Source organism: Parambassis ranga, chromosome 9 (genome assembly GCF_900634625.1).
Source record: "Parambassis ranga chromosome 9, fParRan2.1, whole genome shotgun sequence".
Taxonomy (NCBI): domain Eukaryota; kingdom Metazoa; phylum Chordata; class Actinopteri; family Ambassidae; genus Parambassis; species Parambassis ranga.
The window spans coordinates 4,818,615-4,832,235 of NC_041030.1; positions in this window are offsets into that span (position 1 = coordinate 4,818,615).

Genomic DNA, 13,621 nt, shown 5'->3' on the forward strand with positions numbered 1-13,621 from the left:
CGTCTCTTTTGTTCTTCTGGTGAGGACAAGTTGAAAGGACAGTTTTTCAGTGTAGCCGTAGGCATGATAGTGATACATTAAAAACAAACATGGCAGATATTAAAACAAAGGAAAAGAACATTTAAAAAAGCAGCTGCCTCAATGTATTGTCATACTATTGTCAACCCTATTAATCACTGGTATAATAAAGTGTGCACGTGTGGTGTGTGGGTGAGATTTATTATTTTTTTATTATTAGTGGCAGTATTAGTATTATAAAAGCGTTTCCATGATCACCACACGCATAGCAACGCAGTTTTTTGTGTCTACAGTAAGATCATATTAAAATGACAAGTGTACCTGCCCTTTATTAACACCTGGTTTGAAATGTACTGTACATAAAAGACATTGTATTCGAGATATGAAATGTATCCCTTGATACAGTCATAATGTAGTGGTATGTTGTTAATATTTCTGCTGCATCATGCAGTTTAACACACTCAAATTGTCAAGTCATAGATCATGAGATTTTGTGTTATCATTAACAGCTGATGCACCTCGGGGGTGGACCTGAACATGCTGATTAAAACATATGGTGGCGCGTTGCTTTTAATGAGCTCCTGATAACGATAACGCTAACAGTTTGGGTAAAAGTAATGATACTGGCATCAGCCTTTGGCTACAGTTCAATTACATGGCAGGCAGTTGACTGCCTTCCAGGTTCCATTATATGGTAATGCAGAATAGACGAAGCGACGATCTGCCAGGATCCATTTTGACACAGAAAAGTCCTGTGTGAATCTATGCGCGATTTTTACGTCTAGCTCCTGCAGAACTTTTGATGTTCATCATGAAGAATGACTGACGCAGACCTTTCAAAGCTCTCGCCACAGTTCTCCTCAGGCAGACTGGATAATTGCTGAAGTGAGACACAATAATAGCAGACTGTGGAATTCAATTTCCTGATTATTTTGTTATGATTATAATTACAGTATGTCCACATGGTAAATGGATTACATTTAACATAGTGCAGTTAAGAAGCCTTACATCAGAGGCAAAAGAAATGACCTGACATTTCCATAATGGCCGACTGTAACTGCGAGAGTCGTTTTTTTTCATTTATAGCGGCTGTCATTCCGGCTGCTCCTTCAGCATACAAATCCATTATTTCCCCTGAAAAACTCATAATTCATAAGCTCATTATGGAGGGTGTGAATTAAAGAGGCTACGCGCGTCCTTTGTGCAATTTCCTGATCAGGAATGGCCCAGTTTTGAAAGTCAAGAACAGTTTCAAAAGCATTTATTCTTCCAACTTCTTGAGATTGTTTGAGTGACTTTGAAAGGAGTTGGTTTTGTCCTCATGTATTGAAGACTCCAGATCACACAGGGTTCACAGTGTATAACTCCCAGCCAAGACATGTCATCGCGTTCCTATGGGCTGGGCATTGCCTCCTCCAAAGTCCTCTATTTTGTACTATTTGATCATCACCTTGGGTCTATACAAGGGCCTCCTCCTGCCAGTAGGGGGCAGAAGTAATCCATAATTGGTGTTCTGTGTACTCTAGTTCCTCCTATCTAATTTGGGGCTGCAGGGGAGGATGCCTTTAAACTCCACTGCTTCTATAGACCCAGATGCAAGGCAGGGACAGGACTGCTGCTCCCAAGGTCAGCCATCTGAGGACCAGCAGTGACCGCAAGCCCATCTCCTCTTCCACTGATGACCGCTGGACTAATTGGCTATGGGTTGCCTCTGCGACACTGAAAATGAAACTGAAGAGAAGTGACAGCCCCTCTGGAGTATCTGCGATGCTGCTTTTTAAAGGTCCCATATGGCAATTGTCATAGTCGGGCTGTTTGAAGGGGGGAACTCTCCATATCCTATTTCATTAGCCTTGTCTGCTGTTGTGGATGAGATGTAATGTGGTGGCAAAGTGCATCTCAACATCCTCCCTCCCTACCTTCCTCTCCGGTGGTAGCTGTCAGATCACCAGCAGGGCAAATAAGCTTAGTCATGGATATTGAGTTTACTCCCTCACTGGCTTTTGTGTGTGCTGATTGATGGTGCGTAATCTATTAAGAGGATTTGGGGGCTAGTTTGAAATTGAGGGCAGAAGTATCTGAGAATTAGCTTTCTTAATGTCAGGAAATTCTACAAGAACAAGAGTTAAGGGCAACTTCAGTGGCAATGTGGGAGAAACTCATTAGCTGTGGAAGCTGTTTAGTAGCATCTTGCTGTACAGTCTGTGATAAGGAAAGCATGGGGAAGATGAGATATATGTGTACACTACTCAAAACAGTAAAGGGAACACTAAAATAACATCTCAATGAATGAAATATTCTAGTTGAAAACTTCATTCATTACATTAAATAACATAAATATGATATATAAATCAAAATTATTATCCCATGGAGGTCTGGATTTGGAACCATACTCAAAATCTAGTGGAAAATCACATTGATCCAACTGATCCAACTTGAGTGGAAGTTCCTCAAGACAAGTCAAAATGAGGCTCAGTAGTGTGTGTGGCCTCCACGTACCTGTATGACCTTCCTGCAACACCTGGACATGCTCCTGATGGACAGCGGAAGTTCTCCTGAGGGGTCTCCTCCCAGACCTGGATTAAAGCATCAGTCAACTCCTGGACAGTCTGTGGTGCAACGTGGCGATGGAACGAGACATGATGTCCCAGACGTCCAAAGAAATGCCTTCCCACATCATTACTGACCCACCACCAAAACTGTCATGCTGGCAGTGCTCCTCCGGTTCCTCCATGCATGAAGGAGGAGGTAGCGGCTCTGCTGCTGGGTTGTTGCCCTCCTATGGCCCCCACCATGTCTCCTGGTGTACTGGCCTGTCTCCTGGTATCTCCTCCATGCTCTGGACACTGTGCTGACAGACACAGCAAACCTTCTTGCCACAATGTTTAATATATTAAAACTATTTAACTAATTTTTCCCTGGATTTTCAGGCAACATACAAGCTGCCTTGACACTAATGATGGAAAGTGTATGTATATATATATATATATATATTTAACAGTATTACAGTAAAAAAAAATTATAAATAAAATGCAGTATAATTCTGTAATTACTTTAATTTACAGTAACATGGGAGTTAACAGGAGTAACTGGCTGTAAATTAACAGCAATTGCTTACAGTTTAGAAACATGCACATATTTGTTTGTACCATCCAAGCATTTCATATTTTATACAGTGTGTAACTATATTTGAACCATAAGTTGTATATAAAGATGGGGGACGTGTCTGCCCCCTGATGCCTGCAGCTGGGAAAAGGCAGAGCCACGTTGTCCATCTTTATTATACCTTCTATAATTTAAAACACATACATATACATTGTGTTGAGACAAGAACACAAGGTGAAATACGTCAGCGTATGTAAGCATTGAATATTGTCCAATATATTTTTACTGATGGAACATGTGCTAAACTAATCATTTAAATTGTAAAGGGAACCCATGCCTGGAACGGCCACTTTGGATACATTGGCTGATACACAGATACAGAGATGAGGGACAAAACAAACCAGTTGTTATGGGTCTTATTTTAAGATTGATGAGCCTGTGGTGACAATACTGAGAAGCGACTGTGTGTAAATAAAAACGTATATCTTCCTCACAAAGATCTTCCAAATTGTCCTTCAGCATGCAAGCTACTGCTAGCTTTCAATGATCAGCATCTTTTCTCTTTAGCAATTTATTGATCTGACTTGGTTTGTAACAGACATTGAATGACAGAGGTGCCTGTTGTTTCCAATCAGTTCCTATGGCGATCGCACATCAGGTTAGCCTGAAACTTTCCAATTAGCATATGACCCTCTAACTGAGCTACAAGTTGAACCTTTAAGTCTTTGTACTGATCCAACTGATCGAACTTGCCCATCAACACTGTTCCTTATTTAGGGACTGTTTTGGATTATTACATAGTAATCTTTACATTCTGTGTATATTCTGTGTGTAATCTGTGTCGAATGACAGTCTAACTTTGAATGAGACATACTACCACGGGAGAATTCAAGCAGCATGTATGTGAAATATTTCTACCAGGGGCAGCAAAGGTGTATGAGATCTTTTATTACTGCCAGCTTGACTGTGAGGCCGTGTAAGAAATACCGGCTTTGTAACTCGCAGCTCGCCTTTTGGAAATTTACAAGAAAAACAGTGAGGCCCTTTACGGAGAATTTATATCTGAAATCATTTTGATCAGACAAGTCTGAGAGAAGATTCATTTTTGTTGTCCTGCTTCTTATTGGATTTCACTTTGTTTTATGTGAAAGGGTTCTGAACTGTTGGCTTCCAGGAGTTCGGTGGCCATTTGATAAGAGACCGCGGTAATGATTTGGCGGTGCAATTACCCCTTGGGATCAGGGCAGCAGTGACAGCTGGGAAAGGACGACAGTGTGTGTGTGTGTGTGGGACATGCTGAATGTCAGGCAGATGCAGAGGGAAGCCCATCAAAGCGCAGCTGGATTAGCTGTTATTTATGCTTTTATACCAACTTCCACATGATCTTTTTTAGTCTGGCCCCACAGACACCTTATCTTATCTGTGATGGCAGAACACCTGGACGTCCATGTTACCATAAAAAATCAGGGTTGCAAACATTCTTTCAAAAATAAAACCATGGCTGTATTTTAATTTTGTAGCATAGCCTAACCAACTAAAGACAAAAAGAAGATATAAATATCAGACAAATAACTTACTGAGGCTGTTTTTTCTCTTTATAAAAAAGTAAACAAACAGCCAACATGATGCCTGTGTGGCTTTCTCCTTCGTTTTTGCCAGCAGCAGCCAATCATTAGAGATGCACTTTACACTTCCTGGCTTCATGGCTTGTCGAATTGGATTGCCACATACTTGTACACTGCACCTTGAGGGTAGTTTCTGTGTTCTGCCTTCTTCATGCTGCAGCTGTGAACATGACCTGTATCTCCTCAGATTTATCTTAGCATATAGGGTTGGGCTCCTTCTACATCCTGATGTTCATGCTTTGCCAGGCCTCCACATCCTTTGGTGTTGTATGTTAGCTGTACAGTACCAGCTAATGATGGATAACAGTGAGTGTGTGCATGCACTGAATTCTGGGAAAACCAGGTTTTTTGCAACACTTTTTTTCAGAAGAACCCCCAGTGTCAGTGTATGTTATGTGATTACTTGTAAATCTCTTGCTGTGGATGCACAAACGGAAATCCTCGCCTGCAGGTCACTGAAAGGAAAGTGTGACACAAAGTAGAAAATATGAGCACCCCCCCCCTTTTTTTAAACACAAACTCTAAAAAATCAGGGCCAGATTTTAACCAGTGTTTCCTGTTCAAACATGCGTCTCACAGCTGGCAGCTCTTTGTACAAAGACACACTGTGGCTGCTCTAGGTAAGCGGAGGTGCCTCATCAGAGCCTGCACTGGGAGAGAGAACGACGTGGTGGTTATTTTATCTCATATAAAGAGCGAACTTTAAGCTTGGCTTGGTATGCTGGAGCTCTCACCATTTGGACTGCTGCCGTGTGCGCCCTCTTGTTCATAGACGTGGCCTGGATGGCATAGCCGGATTGGAAGGTGGCATTTCTTTTTTTCTGGAAAACAGTTGCCTAGCTGCCAACTTAAATCTTTCTTCCTTCTTAGCAGGAGTGACATCACAAGAGTATGGAATTTTCAGCATCTTTGCACAATGTGTGCATGTCAGGCTGCAAAGGCTGTAAAGAAAAAGACCTCATTTGACACCAGAAAGTCCTCACCAGGGAACTTTTCCCTTTAAAATGAGGTCCAGCACATCAAACATTGAGCCTTAGTAGAAGATCTGATTTGAAACTAAATTTCTCTTTGACAGTTTCCACCAAAGATGAACCTGAGATGCTGGTGATGCTCAGCCACCTGTTGCATTAAATATAAAAGACGACCGTAAGATCACACTTAGAAATGCAAATTATCACGTTAAATTAGCTCACAGCCATCTAAAGTGATAGCTGTGTTTAAATCTGCAAAAGCTATTTTAAATAAATATAAAAATACAGTGATGTAACTCTTAACATCAAATAAGACTCATGTTTAAGACTGCAGTTTTTGTAAATAAGGATAAATTAGTCCACTGTAAGGGACCAGTATCTGCTTTAAAAAAAACAAAAAAAAACTTAGAAATTGCAGTGTTCCATCATTTTCTTCAACTGTTATTTGCTCTTACCTTGACCTTCGAAAAGAACACTTTCGCCACAATCTGTCTGATAGCTGCCATCTGTCTTCAAGTGCATCTGTGGACTCGAATCAACCTCACAAATCTCAGGAAGTGCTCGCCTCAAATCACAAAGCACCTCTGTCCTCCGAGTGAATCCAACTACATAGCACTGGAATATTTAAAATGCCTCAATAAAAGCACATCACGACATAAAGTCAGAGAGTATATATTGTCATGCATATTTCCTTTTTATGTGAACGTCATAATTAAATGGAAAACATAAAAGAGCAATTTCTCAAAGCATTTTTTTTTTTTTACTTTTTAGTGTCATTTTTCCCTCACTGAATTTGTTCTTAGATTGCAGCCTTACTCTATTCAATGCAGAAAAAGCTATATAGACTATACCATTGTTGGACTATTAGATAATAACATCAGGTCAGTGTTTTAGTGCTTATCTCTATGCCTTTTTGAGGGAGAAATTCAAAGTTATTTATATTTAAAAAAAAAAACAATCAAATTGAAATGTTCATTTTTTCATGTCTTTTTCATTTCCTAAGATTTATCTCTGTATACTGTAAGTGTGTTTTACTACACGAAGACATGTTTAAGCTGTCGTTCTTGCCAAGATTGTGTTTCCATAGACATTCAGGACATTTTATTGTAGTGAGTGGGAAAAGCCCTGGGGGTTAAAATGATTTCCCTTATAGTTATGTCGGGGTCCACTGTATTTTCTTGCCAGAAGAATCATGACCGTTTTAGGTGTAATCATTTAGGCATCTAAACCTTTCATATGTGCAGATTCCTACTGTATAATCAGCAGGACAATGTGCTCATTTAAACCCGGAGGGCCAGCCTAACATACAGGGGTGTGTGTTTACTCTGTGAGTGTGTCATGCGTTTCCCAACAGAGCATAACAGGCTGTGAGGGGCTCTGCTGAAGGCTTTTGCTCTAGATACACGGTCATGAATATTTCATAGGTCATACCTTTTTTTCGTTTTTACTGGTCTGTGTAGGAGGAGCCCACTGGTTAGCTTCCCCCTCACCACATGCAAAGTGCAGATACACAACAGGGAGGTGTGCGACTGTTTGTTTGTACAGGGACATCATAAGAACCATCCAGCCCACCTCAGCATGACTGCAGCACATGAAAAGCCACAGAGGCAGCGTGTGGCAGAGGAGGCGATTCCGGCGAGCTGACATGCTGTTTATCAGCAATAAAAAAGGCAAATACGATGGCCGGCTAGTCACCAAACACAGGAGCAGGTGCTGTGCAGACAAAGGATTCATGCATGTCTGAGTGTCCGCCTACAGCTCTGTGTGTGTGTGTGTGTATGTGAAGGTGAAAGGAAGGAAAGGCTACACGCTGAGCTCCCAAGACAATCCTTATGATGTCTCTGTGTTTCACAACCTAATTATAAAAAATAAAACACAGAGTCTATAAGGTTCAGATCACACCTCCAGTTACAGTCTTTGATGTACAGAGGCACATGTGCAATAGCTTGAAATCTGGTTAGCGAGCATCTTGCTACCATCTATGTGCATGAAGCCAGTCCATACTAGAAATTGATTGATTCATGTTTTTATAGACGGTCACATCTTTGGATTTATTACCCTTATACTATTCCCTTATACACCTATGTTTATCCTGTACATATACTCATTTTTCGTAGCATTTATTACCCAGTGTTTATACTTTCTATGCTTTTTTGGATTTGGATTAATACGTCAGTAAGTGAACAGTCTTTGGTTGTAATCAAGCGACTGACTTGGCCCTTGCCATGTGTTTTGTGTCATCATCCATCTGCAGTATGAAGCAGCGTCCTCTTAATTTTTGCAGCATTTGGCTGAACCTGAGCAGGAAATATTGATCTGCACACTCTAGAATTCATCCTATTGCTTCTATCAGTGGTCAATAATCAGCAGTGACCCCATTGGCATATCTGCTGCAGAGAACTTGATTATGAGTGACCCTGAAAACTGCTTGATGCGTGCATGAAGGTGGGAGTGCATGGAGGATGAACACACGTGTGCAGATAAATGTATGCATTTGTACATACACGTGGCACTTTTGTTGGAATTGCATATGGATCGGGGTTACCAAGTTCAGCACATTAGTCTTTTGAACATTTAAGTAACATGTTTGGTTAATCATTAGAAATGTTTGTCGTGCTATGTAATTATCTTTGTGTACAATCATCTAATCATCACACCTCCTGTCCTTTCCTGCCAGTTTGTGGCTCCAGTAGAGATTCTATTGTAAGGGCTAAAATGTCGTCCTTTTGTGCTAACGACTTAGTAAATGTGTGTTTATGTCACAGGCCATTCTTGATTATGAATGGCCTACTCTATTTGTCCTTCAAATTAATTACACTGAGAGCTCTGCTGTGTAACACTCGTCCTAGTTACAAAATAACTCAGTTGGGTGGGTTGTTAGCATAAAAGGCAACGTGCTAGATGGGTGTCCTCCTGTGCATTTACTTTTATACAACAGGTTTGTTCGCAGTTTTCTCGGTGTAACTTTTCAAGCTGTGAAATATGAATATTTTGTAATCCTGGTTACATTGTCCAAAAATAAAGCAGCAGATGTCACCTCTTTGTCCAGCCATATATCCTTTTGTGTGCCCGCCTCATTAATAATTAGCCTGTGATGCTGCAGGAGGCCTTAATCATGAGAGTGAGAGCAACAGAATGTGATTGATGGGTGGCACGTCTGCTGAGACGTGGGTGGAGGAGACGGTAATGGCACAGACAGTGCTTCAGCAGATGGCTGGTGATATAGAGCTGCAGCCTCGCTCCAGATAGGTTAATTAGCCCGATAAGTAAAAAATGTGTTGGGTTCGGCATCTTGTCTGCACCTGGTTGATGTGTTTGTCATACGGTCATCGCTTATCTGTCAGCGTCTCAATGCACGGGGGCCTGCATACCATAAGCCAGTCCTGTAACAGGAGGTGACATCAGCTTCCTCTGGTCAGTGATTTTACTAGCATCGTTTAAAAAATGTAGCTAAATGTCATAGGAAAGAACACACTCGCTGAAAAACTGTTAGCTGTTGTAGAAGAAGGTGCAGAGTGTGTGTATAAGATTAATGTAGAATGGGTCTCGGTTGTGGTGTTCATCTTTCACCTCAAAGCCTTTGGCACCCCAGAATGTTGTTTTGGCATGCAACATTTGGTCAATGGTGTGCTGCTGCTTGCTGCCCTCACCGCACCTAAAACACATCCACAACTGCAAGCGCTTCCACGAAGCAGCAACCTCCGGGGCTCAGACTTGAAGCCCATGCGGAAGTGTCAAAACTTAGTAGAACATGGCACAACTGCTGGGGGCTGGCTCCAGTAGCGAGTCATTTCCCATAGACTCCCATGTTAAAATGGCCGACTATAAACGTACTAGGCTGTAAACATATTTACAGCCTAGTACAAAAAAACATTCTGGTCTCAACTGATTAAGTTCCCTTCTAGTGTTAATTGTACGGTGATTTTTTTTTTTTATTTATATAACTTATCTATTGAACATATCGTCATTCTTGTTTATGTAAGAGCTTATTTCTGAACATGGGAATCATAACGCTTGTCTTGAATTATTAGTAAATTGGAAATATCCTAGAATTGCAATATTTCTGTGTGTAATAATAGCGGTAAAATGACTTAAAGTTCCATGCAGGCAGATGGAGTATATAGTTGTTCTAAGAGAACAGGGTTAGGCAATAATGTAGCAGCAGCATCTATTAAGTCTGCAGTAGCAGCGTCATGTTCACAGTTGTAGTTTCTGCAGTTTAAACTTTCCTCTGCCCCCGCTGGCACCACATCAAATCCAGCCAGAGCCTCCACCGCTGCCCTCCCTGCCTCCCTGCTTCTGCAGGAAAAGCAGCAGACTTTCTCTGCTCTTTTCAAACAAATTTGTCAAAGGTGAGCAAGCAACATTAAAACTAGAATTGACCCTCTTTGTGCTGAATAGTGAGCAGCTTTATGTAACACTGTGGCCAGCAAGCAGAAGGTATTTCATTAAGACACGCTTACTTCCTAATACCTGCTGGCAATGTGGTATCACTGGCTTCCAATTTACATATAAATGTGTTCTTTTTTATTGGTGTATTGTGAAGAGGATTTATTATGAGCAGTTCAGCATACAGACTTAAACACAGCCTGAATCTATTATGACATTGCTCACATCAAAGATGGCTCTCTATTATTAAGACCTCAGCCACTAGAGTGCAAACACAGTCCTGAATAACAGATCAGGTAACTTGGTTTGATGGTGCTATAAGGCAATTCAAACATTTACTGGAGTCAGATGTAAACAAAATGCTGTTTGTTCGAAGGATATCAGGGAAGCAGAAGCCTGTTCGTGGAGCTGAATAATGCAAGATGCCAAGAATGATCACAGCCTGCAACAAACCTCCAAACATATTCCACTGCGTGCTGCAGGATGTGTGCCCCCAGATAGATGTGCCCTATTTTTTTTTTGTTTATAAGACTCGTATTATTATTACTTCTTGTAAAACAAAAACAACAAGGTGTAGTGGTGGAACTTGGTGTCACCAAAGGTATCAAAAAGATATGAAGAACAGTACATGCCCCATCCTTGGATCTGTGTAACAAATTGTTGCTTGATGTCAGAGATTTGCTGTACTGCATAATGTACAACGTGCACATGTACTGAAGAAAACATGTCGTCACACATAAATGTGATAGATGAAACAAGGCATGTCTAAGGCATGGGCCTGACATACGCAAGTGTAAAAAGGGGAAAAGTCCACAGGATTACACATTAAACTACACGGTTGAGAGTAGTTGTAGTTTTGTGTGTGTGTAGCCTGTACATATATAAGTGTGTGTGTGTGTGTGTATATGTATGTATGTATGTATATATATATACATATACATACTTATATACATGTTATATTGCAGCCATTTACTAAAATCATTTATGTTCATTTTTTTCCTCATTAATGGGCACACAGCACCCATATTGACAGTAAAACACAGAATAGTTGCCATTTTTGCAGATGTATAAAAAAGAAAAAGTGAAATATGACATGGTCCTCAGTAGGGATGTCCAGATCCGATCATGTGATCGGAAATCAGGCCCGATTACGTGATTTCAGACTCGATCGGAATTGGACATTACCTCCCGATCAGGACTCGGATATATATTTATTAGGGCTGTCAAAGTTAACGCTTTCTGTGCAGGGTGGCTCTGTGTCTTGTAGCGCAGGGGTATGACAGTTGCTTTTGCTACGACAGGTCCTGGGTTCGAGACCTTGATGTGCTGCCTGTGTGAAATCTCCCAGTGTGGTCACACACACACGGGTTTTGCCGCAACAAGTGCCTTTATAGAAAGTATCGGATTGGGACTCGGTATCGGCAGATACTCAAAATCAAATGGCTCAGACTCGGACTCGAGGGCAAAAAAACCTGATCGGGACATCCCTAGTCCTCAGTATTCAGAACTTTTGCTGTGACTCATATATTGAACTCAGGTGCATCCATTTCTTCTGATCATCCTTCAGATGGTTCTACACCTTCATTTGAGTCCAGCTGTCTTTGATGATACTATACATATATAGAGATAGGAGGGTTGCCAGAATTGATCTGAAAGGCAGCTGGAGGAGAGATGAAAGACTTTAAAATTTTTGCCAAGCCGTGATAGGGTAGGTGAGAGATGGACTGGCAGCTGATTGGTGAGGGAGGGACTCTCTATAAATGACCTGGCCAGAGTGAGAGGTTAAAGAGAGGGAGAGCAAGAGGCAAGAGAGAGAGTAAGAGAAGGGTTGAGAGTGAGGCGGATAGGGAGAAGAGGACAGGTCTTCCTGATAGAACTTGCAGTTAGAGCTTCATGTGTCTAACTGCAGCCTGTTGAGGGTCTCCATCTGAGTCACTTGTTTTTATCATTTGAAGGTACTTATTCTAATTTACCATTTTATCGTACATCAGAATCTCAATAAGAGTCAACTTCTCTTTTTTTCTATCAGTTGAACTTGCTTTACACTCCCAGTCTGCTAAACAGGTTTAAGATGTGGGGAACCTGGCTGAGAAGTGTTTGTGTCACTGCTTGCTTTTTATTTTGAGCGCTGGTGAGCGTTCAGAGCACTGTCAGTGTAACATCTCCTCGCTCTGAATATGATGAAGGAGCCAAAACTCCATGTGACATCTACGAGTTGTTGTCTTTGCATGTTGTGCAGCCAGAGCTCAAAGCATGCACGATCCTGACAGCGCTGATGAACAGCTACATGTTTTCTCCTGAAGGGCAATACGATACTCTTCACGAGAGGCTTCTGAGTGCTTTAGATGTTAGAAATGAAGGTGGAAAGGAACAAACTTTCATCTCAGTATATGTCTGATGGCTTCATGAGGTTTTTTCCTGCTCTGCAGAAACAGCTGTACCCTTCCTGCAAGTTATTGTATAATGGCTAAATAATAGTTCTTGTCAACCTAATGATTAACTGATATGATCACAGGGAGACAGGATCATTTTTGTTTTTTTCTGCTCACTGGTTTCTAAAGAGATGCAATCATCAAGTGTACACTATCTAATGAGATCACTGCCTGGATGGGGAAAAATAAAATGGCTGATATAATGAAATTAAAGGTAATATATCAAAGTTTTATAACACACATGACAATATCAAAGTAGTGATGAATGTATTTCTAATTATCTGAATCATTTTAACACACATCACATACTGGACACAAAGATTTTTCACATTCCCAATGCTCATTGATAGCTGTAGTGCTTGGTCCCGCTTCTGAGAGGGTGACCCGGGTTCCTCCTAGGTTTGCACCTTAGTTGGATGCATAGTCAGCATTGAATTGCATCAAAGCACTTTACAGAGACCTAGAGGCTGAAACCCACTTAAGAGCAACAGTGGCAAGAAAAAACTTTCTTTTAACAGGAAGACACCTTGAACAGGACCCGACTCACAAGGAGAACCTTCCTGCTGACAGTCAGCTGAGTAGAGGAGGAGAAGAAGAGGTAGACAGGACAGAGTGGATGAAAGAGAGAGAGAGAGAGAGGAACAAACATGCAGCAAACATCTTGGGTGGTGTCTGTCTCCTGAACCCAAGTTGGAAGCTGGTTCCATAGTGGAGGTGCCTGATAGCTTAAGGCTCGTACTCCCATTTTAGTTTTATGAGTTGGAAACTACAAGTAAACCTGCACTGTGAGATTGGAGTGTTGTATTTAGAATATATGGGACTATTAGACCCTGAAGATATAATGGAGCTAGGCCATTAAGAGCTTTTGTATTTTGAAGGTCCATCCACAATAGTACAAAGGAGGTAGGATAGGTGGTGAAGGTACACTCTCATTGTACTTTCAAACAGCCCCTAGCCCTTCTAAATGATGCACTGCCTGAAAAGATTACCTTACTACTATTCCTCCTACTAGACTACTTGAATAAAAGTGTGTGGAACTGCCTATGCTGCATACAGTATGGTGACTGTGTATATGTGATAC